Here is a 12840-nt window from a genome sequence, read left to right as displayed (position 1 = left end):
TCATCATCATCTCCGGGGTGCATTAAAATGTACAGATCTACTTCATCTGCTGCGGATGATCTGTTGTTCCTTCATTCCTTGAAACGAGCTCTCTTTCTAGGTGGTGATGACGCAGTACTTGAAGGATCTATGATAATAAACAAAAGAGACAAGTAATACAGAACTGATATGGAAATCATCGAAACATTCCCGTAAGAGACCGATGACCTCGCTGTTTTGTCTCTCCCCCCAAACAACCCGACCCCCGTTCCCATAAAAACGAGATGTTTTACGTTAATGAAATATTATATGAGTCACAACATTCCCGTTTCTCTATAATACACTTTCCACTAACTATGCAAAAACGATTATGTTAATGATTGAATGTTGTACCTGCGTACGTAGCACACATTTGTCGCACATTGTTAAGAATTTCCTGCTTTTCACTTATTTCAAGCATATTAAGATAACGGAAGGACGGCCAAAGAAACGATCTTTGTGAAGTTTCTGGCAACTGTGTTTCTTTAAATGAGTGGTTCCCGACTGGAAAAACAATAAAGTGGAGCAGTTTATGCACGATACGTACCCAGTAGACGCAATGTTTTCATCTACAACCAACAGAAATGTACTCCATACTTGCCTTTTCAGGCCTTCCCGTTTCTTTAATGTGTAAACATTGGTTTCAATCTTACGTCTTACTACACTGGCTTCCTCGCGCTGCATGATTACAGAGAGAGACACCACAAATAAGAAGCCCGTACTGGCTGCAGTGTCACACGGGTAATAACACGTGTAATGTGTTTGAAGTTACGTGCTACGTATTCGGTCACGGCTTCTATGCTCGGTCACAAGAACTAGTTCGGGTAGCCTATCCAGTTAGGGTGTGCTCGCCCCACCTCGTATTTTGTGCTCGCTTACTCGGTCATGCAGGACTCTATTGGGGAGGATTGGCGTCTTCCAGTATGCAATGAATGTCAACTCTACGTACCGTTTCAATACGGAATTAGAAACTCCCGGTGATTCGAAAATTCGAAGCGAGCAGTAAATGTGTATTAACCATGGTTGGTCTTCTTCCTATATACTCGTACATCGGACAGGCGGCACGAGTAACCCTTCAGGCGACTGTCGGAAAAGAACTAGATGCAAAGGCGTTTTGTTTTCCTGCAACTTATTTAAAGAACCCAACAAGTGCACTGGTTTTACAGTGTCGTCAATTTCTTCAACTGTTGTCCTTTTTGAGGTTATACTACATAGTAAAGTGTACTTATAAGTGTATTTATTAAATTGGTTTATTGTCAGTGGTTACATTAATAACCTGTTCTTCTGATGCATGCTCCCCGATCATTGTTGAGTTCGTTTTCTGTAATACTATGTTTTCTGTAATGGGTGTCACGTCACAACATTCTTTAGCTACATGTATCTTCTATCTATGGTTTATGTAAAATATCTATAACTCATACTTCTAATAACTTATATAGTGATTTCCTATACACGGTGGTGTATCATTCGCCGTAGATGACAGGGGTTAACGACGCCTGCCGAGATCTGTACCAGCGAATAGACGTGCAACTGTTGAGCGGCTGACCACCCGTATGAAACAACGGACTACCAACAGTGTGTCCTCAACGACCGTTGCTGCGTGTGGGCCTCCGCAGCAGGCGTGTGAGTGGCTACAGGCAGCCCCTTCTGATGAATCACGCTTTGTGCACCATCGGACAGGTGGTCTTTGGCGTGTACGCCCGGGAACGTCTGAGAGCAGACACTCTGCAATAAGATCCGCTAGAGGACGGAGCGTTATGTTCTGGTGAACGTATTTGTGGCATTCCCTGGGTGATCTCCTTATTCTGAGAGGCACAACGGACCAACACAAGTATGCAACTGTCATTGGGGACAATGCCGACACCTCGGCACGGTGGCATCTGCCAGCAGGATAATGCAACGTGCCACACTGCACGCATTGTACGTGAATGGTTCGAAGAGCACCTGCATGAGTTTAGAGTATTCCCCTGTCCACCAGACCCCACAGTTTTAAACCCATTGCCGGCCGATGTGGCCGTGCGGTTCTAGGCGCTTCAGTCTGGAACCGCGTGACCGCTATGGTCGCAGGTTCGACTCCTGCCTCGGGCATGGATCTGTGTGATGTCCTTAGGTTGGTTAGGTTTAAGTAGTTCTAAGTTCTAGGGGACTGATGACCACAGATGTTAAGTCCCATAGTGCTCAGAGCCATTGGACCCATATAAACCCGTTCGAGAACCTGTGGTACCACTAGATCGAGCTGCAAGCGCCATGGGTCATCAGCCAAGAAAAGTATCGCCGCTGGTCACAGCACTGGACTGGGTATGACTCAATATACCTGTCGGTATCTTCCAGAAGACACTGTTCTTCCACGTCTAGCACCAGTCCCAGCCGCAAACGTGGCTATTCAGGCTTTGACAGGTGATCACGTTAATGCGACTGCACAGTGTAGATATGTATAAATTGGCATGAGTATAGATGGTTTCATTTTTGTAGCAAGTTGTTCGCAGTTAGTTTCAATAAATACTAGGATTGTCAAGGAAGTAAGTTCCGATCGATCACGAAATAGAAACCACAGTGAAAACCAGAAACGTTTTATTTGTAACAGTTAGGTACACCTTCCTCCTACTTCTCTACATAGTCGCCGCTCTAACCTCGAGTGTTGTCGTAGTGTAGTATCAACTTTCCAATATTCTCCTCATAGAAAGCAGCCGCCTGTGTTTTCGGCCAGTTATCTGCACTGGTCTGCAGCTCGTCGTCTGCGGAAAAAATTGTCTTTATAGCCAACGGTTCTTGTGAGCAGAGATGAGTGTCAGGGGGAGCCAATTACGAACTGTATTGTGGGTGATCAAACACTTCTCATCGGGAATGTTGCAAGAGCGTCTTCATTGCCCCTGCAGTGTGTGGCCGAGAGCTGGCATGAAGAAGAAACTGCACAACAGTTGTGTTACGTTGGCTGCATGACACAGGGGGAATCTCTAACCAGGACCTCTTACTATGCGGGTTACGCTATTCCCTACGCATCTGTACATGTTCACTTCACTCAAAACTGAAAAGAGCGACGCGACACGATCGACGGATATACTGCCCAACACATCTGTGCAAAACCTTACCGGACTTTTCCAGTGGTTTCCATTTCACGTCCGATCGGAACTTACTTCCTAGACAACCCCCGTATAGCCGGCCGCTGGTGGCCGAGGGGTTCTAGGCGCTTCAGTCTTGAACCGCGCGACCGCTACGGTGGCAAGTTCGAATCCTGCCTCGGGCATGGATATGTGTGATGTCCTTAGGTTAGTTAGGTTTAAGTAGTTCTAAGTTCTAGGGGACTGATGACCTGAGATGTTAAGTCCCATAGTGCTCAGAGCCATTTGAACCAACCCCCGTATACGAAAAAAAATTATAAAATTTGTCTTCCGAAAGGGTGTGTGAAAAACATACCAAGTAATAACTTTTGTTAACCTGGGGCTATGCAGAATAGAAACGAATGGTAGAAAAAGCATGTAGTTGATGAGGGGAAAAAATTACTCCAAACAAAGTGTGAATCATAATGCCTGCATTCTGTCTACACTCCACCTGAATCTCCGACAATATAATCCCCCCCACCTCCCCCCTTCATCGTGCAACCTTTCAACCTCCTTCCATATGTTCTTAAACACAGCCATTCTTTACCTGCAGTAGTTGCCGGATGTAAGCTCTGTAGCGAATGAATTTCTACGTTTGATCATCCTTCAGGGCGACTCTAGTACCGTATTTAGACAATGAGACGTTTTCCGCTATTCCCATCAAGGGCATTCTGGCTTATAATGTTCCTCCATCGCCTGTCGGATGTAAAAACAGATCATAGGTGCCGTCGTGGGAGACACAGTGATTCCACCTCATGTGATGCCAAGTGGGAGTTTCTATAAATCTCAACAGTAACAAATATGGCTCAGTTTCATGGACGCTCTGACTGCATGCTGATAACTTGTTAGTTTCTGAGGTCCTCATTTTCTGTTTCGGCAGCTCAGTCCATCCGAACACTTCATTTATCTGCCTGTGAATACTACGCAGCTTCTATCACTGTCAACACTACTAGAATCATCAGTCATAAGAACACCACCACGCTTGAACACCACCACGCTTCACTAGGCGCTGTCGCTGCGGGTGTGGAAAGCCGTTTCCTGCCTCAGACATTAGAATTTTTTTGTGGAACTAGTTTTAGGGAGATCCATGATTAATCATTTCGTAGGCACGTACTGAAAGTGTGTTACTGTTGACGGTTAAGACTTTGTACCTTGATTTCAAACATTTGTGCTTTATATTGTAAAACGAGGTTAACACAAACCTCCTGATTGTATGCATCCGTTTTTTTCAACACTTATGTGGGAAGATGGTTTCTCGTGGACCTTAGGCGTTGCTATCAAAACTGTTTCAAAGAATCGTTCCCTTTATAAATTTTCCCTGCAGAAAAAAATATAAATCGTGATCTGTATACGATTTTCGTTCACAGTCCCATAAAATATTATTGAATGTTATGAAACATGGATTTTCACGAAAGACGACATCGTAATGTGAGCAAACAATTCTTTTTCTTTGTTTCTACTACGCAGTCTAGAACTTGTCTTTTTCGCACTTTTCCCTGGCAAATCGTCGTCTCTCATATGAGTTTAGAGTTCATCAGAAGCGTCAGTGCTGCCTACTTTCTCTTTTTTCCTTTAATGAATGCAGTGGGTATTCTTTTCGTTTCCTTGAAGTGAATACTTACAAAAATTCTCTTGCTATCTGTGAGCGGGACGTCAGTTGTTATTCACTACCTATGGCCACAACACGCAGCAATAGCAGGGTCAAATAGAAATTTTTTTAAAAAAGTTCTATAATAGAGTATTAAATATTTTTGTCGACTTGCGAGGTATTATAGTTACACAGCCACACAAAAAAGTGAAACACGCAGAATACATAGTTGGATGTGAGTTTAACTTACATGTACACACCATTAGAAAGTGTGCCAATGATTGGAGTTGCAATTCTCCGTTGCAGGTAGAATGGTCTCAGAAGTTAATTACTGTTGTAAGTGTCTAGTGTTGCTACTACACCTGACAGGGTGTATAAGGCACAGTATCAGACACTCAGCACCCACTGTCAAGAACATGCAAATGCTGTGTTTTCGTGAGAGACACTTTTATCGACACCTGACAGAGTTTGACAGAGGCCTCAGTGTTGGTCTCCATTTGGCCGACTGGTCGAATCGTGTGATATCCATATTTGTGGGGTATTCGCAGGTGACAGAGTCCACTACTCGACTGCATGGGAATGTGAGGACAGGTATACTTCTCGTCAAGTTGCCGACCGACCATGTCTGACCATCACAAGAGAGAGTTGCCGAATTGTGTCTCAAGCACACTGCAACCTCTTCACATCTGTACCTGTCACCCGATTACGAGTAATGGATTCCGCACAATAGTCTGTCATCACTCACCATTGCTCGGAGACTAGCACAGCCGGAGCAGGGATTTTCCGCCTCATACGTCAGCTATTCTTGACACCACAGTACAGACGGCCGCATTTGGCGCGTTGTGGTGATGGGGGAGCATGGACGTCTGACGGATGGCGTGGCGTTGGGTTCAGTGATGAGTGGCAGTTCTGCAACACCCTGGAGTGCCATCGTCAACGAGTATGGCGGCGACCTGGGGGGCTGTCCCGTTCTTCAAATGTTTCGGAAAGGCACAGTGCTGGTGCTCGCTGCGTCAGGGTGTGGGGGCGATCACGTATGTCTTTTGATGACGCCTAGTGGTGAAAGTGGAAACTCTGAGGGCACAACGATACATAGCTTCCTCATGTGTTGTCTTTCATTGAACAGTGTCAGGATGGCATTTTTCAACAAGATAAACTCATCCGCACACGACTCGTGTGTACATGGACTTTCTGCGTGATGTTGAGTTACTTTCATGGCTTGCCATATCACCAGACCCGTCCCCGTTAAAATACGTGTGGAACCGTCTCAGCCGCCGCCCGGTGTGGCCAAGCGGTGCTAGGCGCTTCAGTCTGGAACCGCGCTACCACTATGGTCGCAGGTTTGAATCCTGCCTCGGGCGTGGCTGTGTGTGATGTCCTTAGGTTAGTTAGGTTTAAGTAGTTCTAAGTTCTAGGGTACTGATGACCTCCGATGTTAAGTCCCATAGTGCTCAGAGCCATTTGAGCCCTCTCAGGCGTCAACTCCGTCCCAGTGATTGGATGCAGGATATAGAGGACCAGTTACAACAGCTGTGGCCCACGTATCCTCTGGAAAAGATACAACGACCTTCTGACAAACTTCCAGAAGGAATCGGTACCTGCATCTTGGTCAGAAAGGGTTCACCGTCATACAGATAGGTGAGATGGAACTGCAAAGCATTTTGTAAATTTGATTCTACATGGAATCGCCGAAATATCATCACATACTCTCTCTACTCGTGAAGTTTCATTACTTCTCCTCCTCCCCTCCGCAGTGCTTCACTTTTTTTGCTAGACAGTGTATTTTTTTCATTACTGAGTGTGGATCTTTCTGAAAATCAGCTGTACGATGTGGGTAGAAGTTCAGTTGATTTTTTTCTCAGCTACCGAAACCTTCTGTTGGAGTGCCACAATCTGCTTCATCTACAAGGTGCAGGAAAAGATACAGAAACATGACTTTACTTGGGTAAGAAAACGATATGTTCATAAAAATTCATCACATTTCGTGATACTATGTTTTCTGCATAAACGAAAATGCAGCCCCGGATGAATTCTAAGTGCCACATGGAAACACAAAGTTTTTATTTCCAAAGAATGATCCGCTCTTGGAAGGATATATCTTTTACGTGGATACACATATAACCTCAGCATATTTTCTACAATTACGTTCAGGATATAAGTTTTCATTTAAATTGACGAACATTCATAAGATAACCAAACTCGAAACAAACTTTTACAATAATTTGACAAGTTATAGAAACTGCTGTTGATATGACGCACTGCAGTTCAGCCACAGCTCTTGCATGTGCTCCCTTAAAAAGAAAGTATGCTACTAATTTAGTAGTAACTACCTGATTTTCTCGGGAAAACGAGAATTTCGGTTTATGGTCAGTTGGTTCAAAGGAACCCGGGAAAAGTCACTAAAAATATTTTAAGATTTCGACAGAATCCCAAAACGATGTTCGGCTCTTCAGAAAAGTGAAAAGATCAAGGTTGTCAAAGAAGAAATTTCAGGCCGGCCAAATTTTCAAAGCGAGGTTAAGAAATTCAGTGGTTTTCAGAGGAAAGCGCACACTGTATGGACGGATGAGAGAAGAAGATGATAGTGAAGGAATGAAGAAATACTGTAAATGCCGGAAGACAAAATTAGGAATAATTTACTACACTTGGTCCATAGATGACCGAAACTGAAGAAAGAAGAACAACGTGAGATGAGGCCACCTTGGAGTCCCTAATGCATCATTGAGGCCGCTCATTGCTATGAATTGTTCACACGTGCAGGTACCAGATCGGCGATGTTCCGGTCCTGCCAAAAATAACATTTTCAGAATGTTTTTGTTCTTATGGGAAAAAGTCAATATTTTGAGCGTGACAAGGTGTTTGATTACGATAACCGCAATCTTTTCCGCTGGCCCCCAAAGTCCCCAGGCCTGGACGTTATTGAGCATATCTGGGACGCCTTTAAAAGTGCTGTGTAAAAGTGAGCTGCAACCCATCGTACTCTTACGCATTTATGGACAGCCCAGCAGGATTCATGGTTGTCAATTCTCTCCAGCACTACTTCAGACAATAGTCGAGTCCATGCCACATCGTACTGGGGCACTTCTGCGTGGTCGCGGGGGTGCTACACGATTTTAAGCACGTTTACCAGTTTCTTTGGCTCTTCATAGTAGTTGCTATCCTCCCTTCCTTCCCTTCTAAGCTTATTTACTTTCCTTACCGCGGCACGTACAAGCCATCTCGGGACGCCACCGAACGACATTCAGTTTCGTGGTTGGCACTGGTCATAATGTTAAGGTTCATCATTCTATAGCCGTGGGGACTAAGATGAATCGATTGAATCATGCCATATTTGTGTGACGTGAAATCTATATACACAAATAAGTTTGTCCGTTTGGTTGCTTATTTGTAATTCATTCAAATATTCAGTTTCATTCCGATCTTTATGGTATTTTCCACACTTTACTTTCAAGACAAGAGGAAGATTATGTCTACTTTTAGACTTCGTACATTGACTTGAATCATATATGTATGTAACAGATAAACGGGAAAGGTTGTTACCAAAAATCTCGAAAATTTTTGGTCAATTTCCTTTCAGTTTCTACACGGTCTAGTAACGAACATATTGGAGGATCTATTATAACTGCGAATTGTTGTTACGGAACATCTTGAAAAGTACTTCACCGATTTACTTCAAAGTTCTTGGCCGATTTACTTCAAATTTCTACGCTCGGATGAAACATTGATGAAATTAATGAAAATTTGAATTCCTAACAAACGAAATTCATAGTCGTGAACTGTCAGCAACTCCTGTCGCGAGAATAAATTACAGCAGCAATATCCGTTACTTTATCGCGAGACGAGCAAAAGGGCGAGAAATTGACAGAAACATTAGTGCAAACTTTTATTTATTGATTATTTTGTCGTTGTCAGATGTTTTAGTCCCAGTTTCGCAGTTATTTTTATTATTTAAATCCACAGTGCTGTACAAAGGCTGATGCAGGTCGTGGGTGTAGTACCACTGCGATATAGTCACTGGATGGTGGCCCAAACGAAAGATCGAACAGAACTTGAGGTTTGCCACACCATGACGTACAGTTTTCGAACACAGCCGTACTTGAAACACCGAAGACTGAGCTGATACAATGGTAGCCGAATATCCGAAAACACAATGAGACACATCGCAAAATGTAGCAACGATGAGGCAACCGATCACCTTTTCATATAGCAAATAGTTATACTTAAAATATTTCCTGCAGAAAAATATTGTGTACTGAAGTGGTAAAAGTTGTAATTTAGAATGTGGTCTTAACAGAATCTGTAATGTAATTGTTATTTTTGTGGACTGACAAGAGCAGCCAGTCCACAATGAAGTAGTCGATAGGGCACGCGTCAACTCACGCAGTCTTGCGTTAAGTCTGAAACGGGATACTTCATAAATGCTATAAAGAAAAGAACGGAGCTTCTCGTATACTTAACTTTATTCTCTTGTGTGGTACATCTCTATGGTGAATACAAGTAAGACTCTCTCCAGATATGGTTAACTGCGCCTTGCTAGGTCGTAGCTATGGACTTAGCTGAAGGCTATTCTAACTGTCTCTCGGCTAATGAGAGGAAGGCTTCGTACGTCTAGTCGCTAGCAATGTCGTCCGTACAACTGGAACGAGTGCTAGTCCGCCTCTCTAGACCTGCCATGTGGTGGTGCTAGGTCTGCAAGTACTGACAGTGGCGACACGCGGGTCCGACATGTACTAATGGACCGCGGCCGATTTAAGCTACCACCTAGCAAGTGTGGTGTCTGGCGGTGACATCACAGTTATTACTTACATTTTTGTTTGAAATTGGTGTACTTTTGCAAAAGTCAGAACCGAAAGCCCAAAATCTGATTTTTATGAATGCCGCAGGGGAAGATGTATCCATTCGTTGCAGTCCGTTGACAGACGTGGAGGGAGGGAGAGAGAGAGACAGAAAGAGAGACAGGGGGATGGAGGGAAAGGGGGAGAGGGAGAGGATGAGAGGGGGAGGGAGGGAAAGGTGAGAGAGAGAGAAAGAGAGAGAGAGAGAGAGAGAGAGAGAGAGAGAGAGAGAGAGAGATGCACGAAGGCACATAACGCCAGGTAAATCCGTGATAATCATCTTCCTACTGTTCTATAAACAGACATTCTTACTCTTAAGGAACGTAATTAATTCCCTTTCTGTCGTTATGGCAGCTTCAAACAGTCGAGAGTAACTTCAGAAACATCATAAATGAAATTTTTGTTTACCACTGTGAAAGTCAGTGGTGCGTAAGTTACCACACACAGAATTCTGCTGTTTGCGGAGCGTGTGAGAGTTTTCCCTTTTTATTTTTAAACAAAGGAAATAAATGACGCTTGTAAACGGACCTGAGTAGGAGCGTATATAGTCGGCTTCTCAGAGAACCGCATCCAGAAGGCTGGGATCCCGCTCTGCCAGAGAGTTTTAACGTTACAAAGGGATACAGTTGCGAAGGACGGAGAGAGATGTATATGGGGGAAGGACAAAAATCGAGGGACAGAAAGCAAGTGTATGAAAAAGGAGGAGGGACAGCAGGACAGAGAGGCCGCATACAAAGAGTGCGAGACGTCTTCATTTTGAAACAATAGACGAATGTGTACATCACCCATTTCCGGGAATGTCTTCTGTGCAGAATTAGCAGTATAATTTCAGTGGACAGACAAGGATAACATTAGAACAGCAGACAAAAATATTGAATTGGCTGGCTCGCAAGGTATACTTACATACTGCCAATAGTGGAATATCGCTTGTGAAGAAGAGCAGCCACAATCATTTCGTTTCTAGATAGGTTCTTGGCAGAATAAGAAATTTAATTTTGGCACTGGTAAATGTAAACAGTATGCTTCCAAAATATTCTGTTTATGGTCTAACATCTTAATAGTGGCATATGTTAAAAGTGCGTGCACTTACATATACGAGAAAGAAAACTACCACGCAGAATCGAAGACACATTGCTGCAGAACACTCGTCTACCGGTAGAAGAAGTGTACCCATGGGATCATCCTCGGTTTAAAATGTTCAAATGTGTGTGAATTCCTCAGGGACCAAAGTGCTGGGGTCATCGGTCCCTAGACTTACACACAACTTGAACTTAAACTAACTTACGCTAAGGACAACACATATACCGATGCCCGAGGGAGGAATTGAACCATCTGCGGGAGGGGCTGCGCATTTCGTGACGTGGCGCCTGCAACCGCGTTGCTACTCCCCGTGGCATCCTGGGTTTCCTGGCATTTATTTTATATACGAACACGGTGAATTTCGGTGGAGGACAAGCGGAAAAATGATCCTATCGTAGCACAAAAAATGCGAACATGTTCCTGCTTATTTAAAAGACTCTAACTGAAAAGTGCGGTGCCAGCTCCTTGTTCTACCTCCGCAGCACCTTTAAAAAACTGACCAAAAATTTTGGCTTGCGAACATACTTTCGCTTTTTTGTAACTGGCCTACACCTATCCTCCTCTCCTAGTTGCCATTTCTCTCACTCACTCAGCCCATCTCATTGCCATTACCTCTTTGTGTCTCTCTGGCTCTGAGTCCTGTGACACAGTCGGAGTCCCCACTGTTCTGTCCCATTACTACAGTCTCATCTTATGTCACTGTCTCACTCCTGTTCTGCCTTACTGCAAATATCTCGATCCTTCCTCCCCCCTGCTGCTGTCTCTTCTCACTGTCACTATCTCTCTCTTCCTCATTGTCATTGTCTTATACTCTGTCTCTCATTATTGTTGGGCCTCACCCACTTCCAAACACTGTTCCGTCACTTCCAACTACATACAGTCCACTACCCCTGAATCCCTCTCTTTCTCCCACAGAGCTATTGTCTCCTATGCTCTTTCAATAACATAAACACTGTTCACTATCTGCCAGTACCTTTTATCTGTCTCTTTGCAACTGCTGCTGTCTTATTGTCTCTCAGAATGGAAAAAACCTCCAATATCCCGAACTTTTAGGAAAATTCTTAAATGTGGTGAGGTAGGCAGAGCAACATATGATACCCACTTTTCGGTCACAGTCTATTAAATAAACGGGGACATATAGCATTTTTCGGCCTCCGATAGGAGAATTTTTCCACTGGTGTGCTTCTTTTTTCCTTATGCAACAGGGAATGTAACACATTTGAAAAGAAATCCATTTGCCAGTAAAATTGAGATAGTTTACTAACGTGAAACTGAAATAATATATAACTAATTTTACTTCTCAGACAGGATTTTACTTGCAAAAATATTTTGCATGTGTTTAAGTTCAAAATGCTTCAAATGTCTCTGAGCACTATGAGACTTAACATCTATGGTCGTCAGTCCCCTAGAACTTAGAACTACTTAAACCTAACTAACCTAAGGACATCACACATCACCCAGTCATCACGAGGCAGAGAAAACATGTGCTTAAGTACTAGAGGGTGTTGTGTGATATCCTTAGGTTAGTTAGGTTTAAGTAGTTCTAAGTTCTAGGGGAGCCATTTGAACCATTTAAGTACTACAACATCTGATACCCAGATGGTGATGGAGACACTTTACAGCATATTTCTCCGTGCTACGTCACTTCATAAACTACGTTTCCGTCTCGCACCGGATTTTACGTATTTTTTACGTCTACAAGAAGAGTAAGCCCGAAACTCGGTATCTCGCGAACGGATAAAGAGATGACGAAACTTTTCGTGGTTGTTCGAGATCGGAATATTAGGAATACTTCATGAAAATGATAGCCATTTGCTATGCATAGCAGTCTCGTAGCCTGCAGCTGAGTTTTGTCGTGCCGAAAACAAGTTTTTTTTTAAATTTTTTTTGTTGTGGGGGGGGGGGGGGGGAATGGGGAGTATGTCAATAACGAATAAGATTTCTCAAAATGAGGATATGGCTCTTCAAGATAGATGCCTACATAATGTACTGTTAAAATTTGATCAGTTTTCTGCGTTTATTTATTATTTAGATTTCGCGCCATACAGGATTTTACGTGGAGAAGTAGAGTAAATATGAAACTCTGTGTGTTGAATACGGGTAAAGATGTAAAGAAAATTTTCACGGCTCTTCGAGATCGTAATCTTAGGAATATATCGTATAAATATCAGCAATTTGCTGTGCGTAGGTGTCTTGGAAACTTCAGCTGGTTCTTGGTGCG

At 43.4% G+C, this 12840-nt stretch overlaps 1 protein-coding gene across 1 annotated transcript in view; it reads left to right on the top strand.

Annotated features, from left to right (window-relative positions):
* Positions 1–12840, top strand: part of LOC126150433 (PDF receptor-like) — a 492332-nt gene that overhangs the window by 87302 nt on the left and 392190 nt on the right. The gene's annotated exons all lie outside the window — the stretch shown is intronic.

The sequence above is a fragment of the Schistocerca cancellata genome, chromosome 2, assembly GCF_023864275.1.
Source record: "Schistocerca cancellata isolate TAMUIC-IGC-003103 chromosome 2, iqSchCanc2.1, whole genome shotgun sequence".
NCBI classification, from domain to species: Eukaryota; Metazoa; Arthropoda; class Insecta; order Orthoptera; family Acrididae; genus Schistocerca; species Schistocerca cancellata.
The sequence above is the reverse complement of the archived record's forward strand: the minus strand, read 5'-3'. Positions and strand labels throughout refer to the sequence as shown.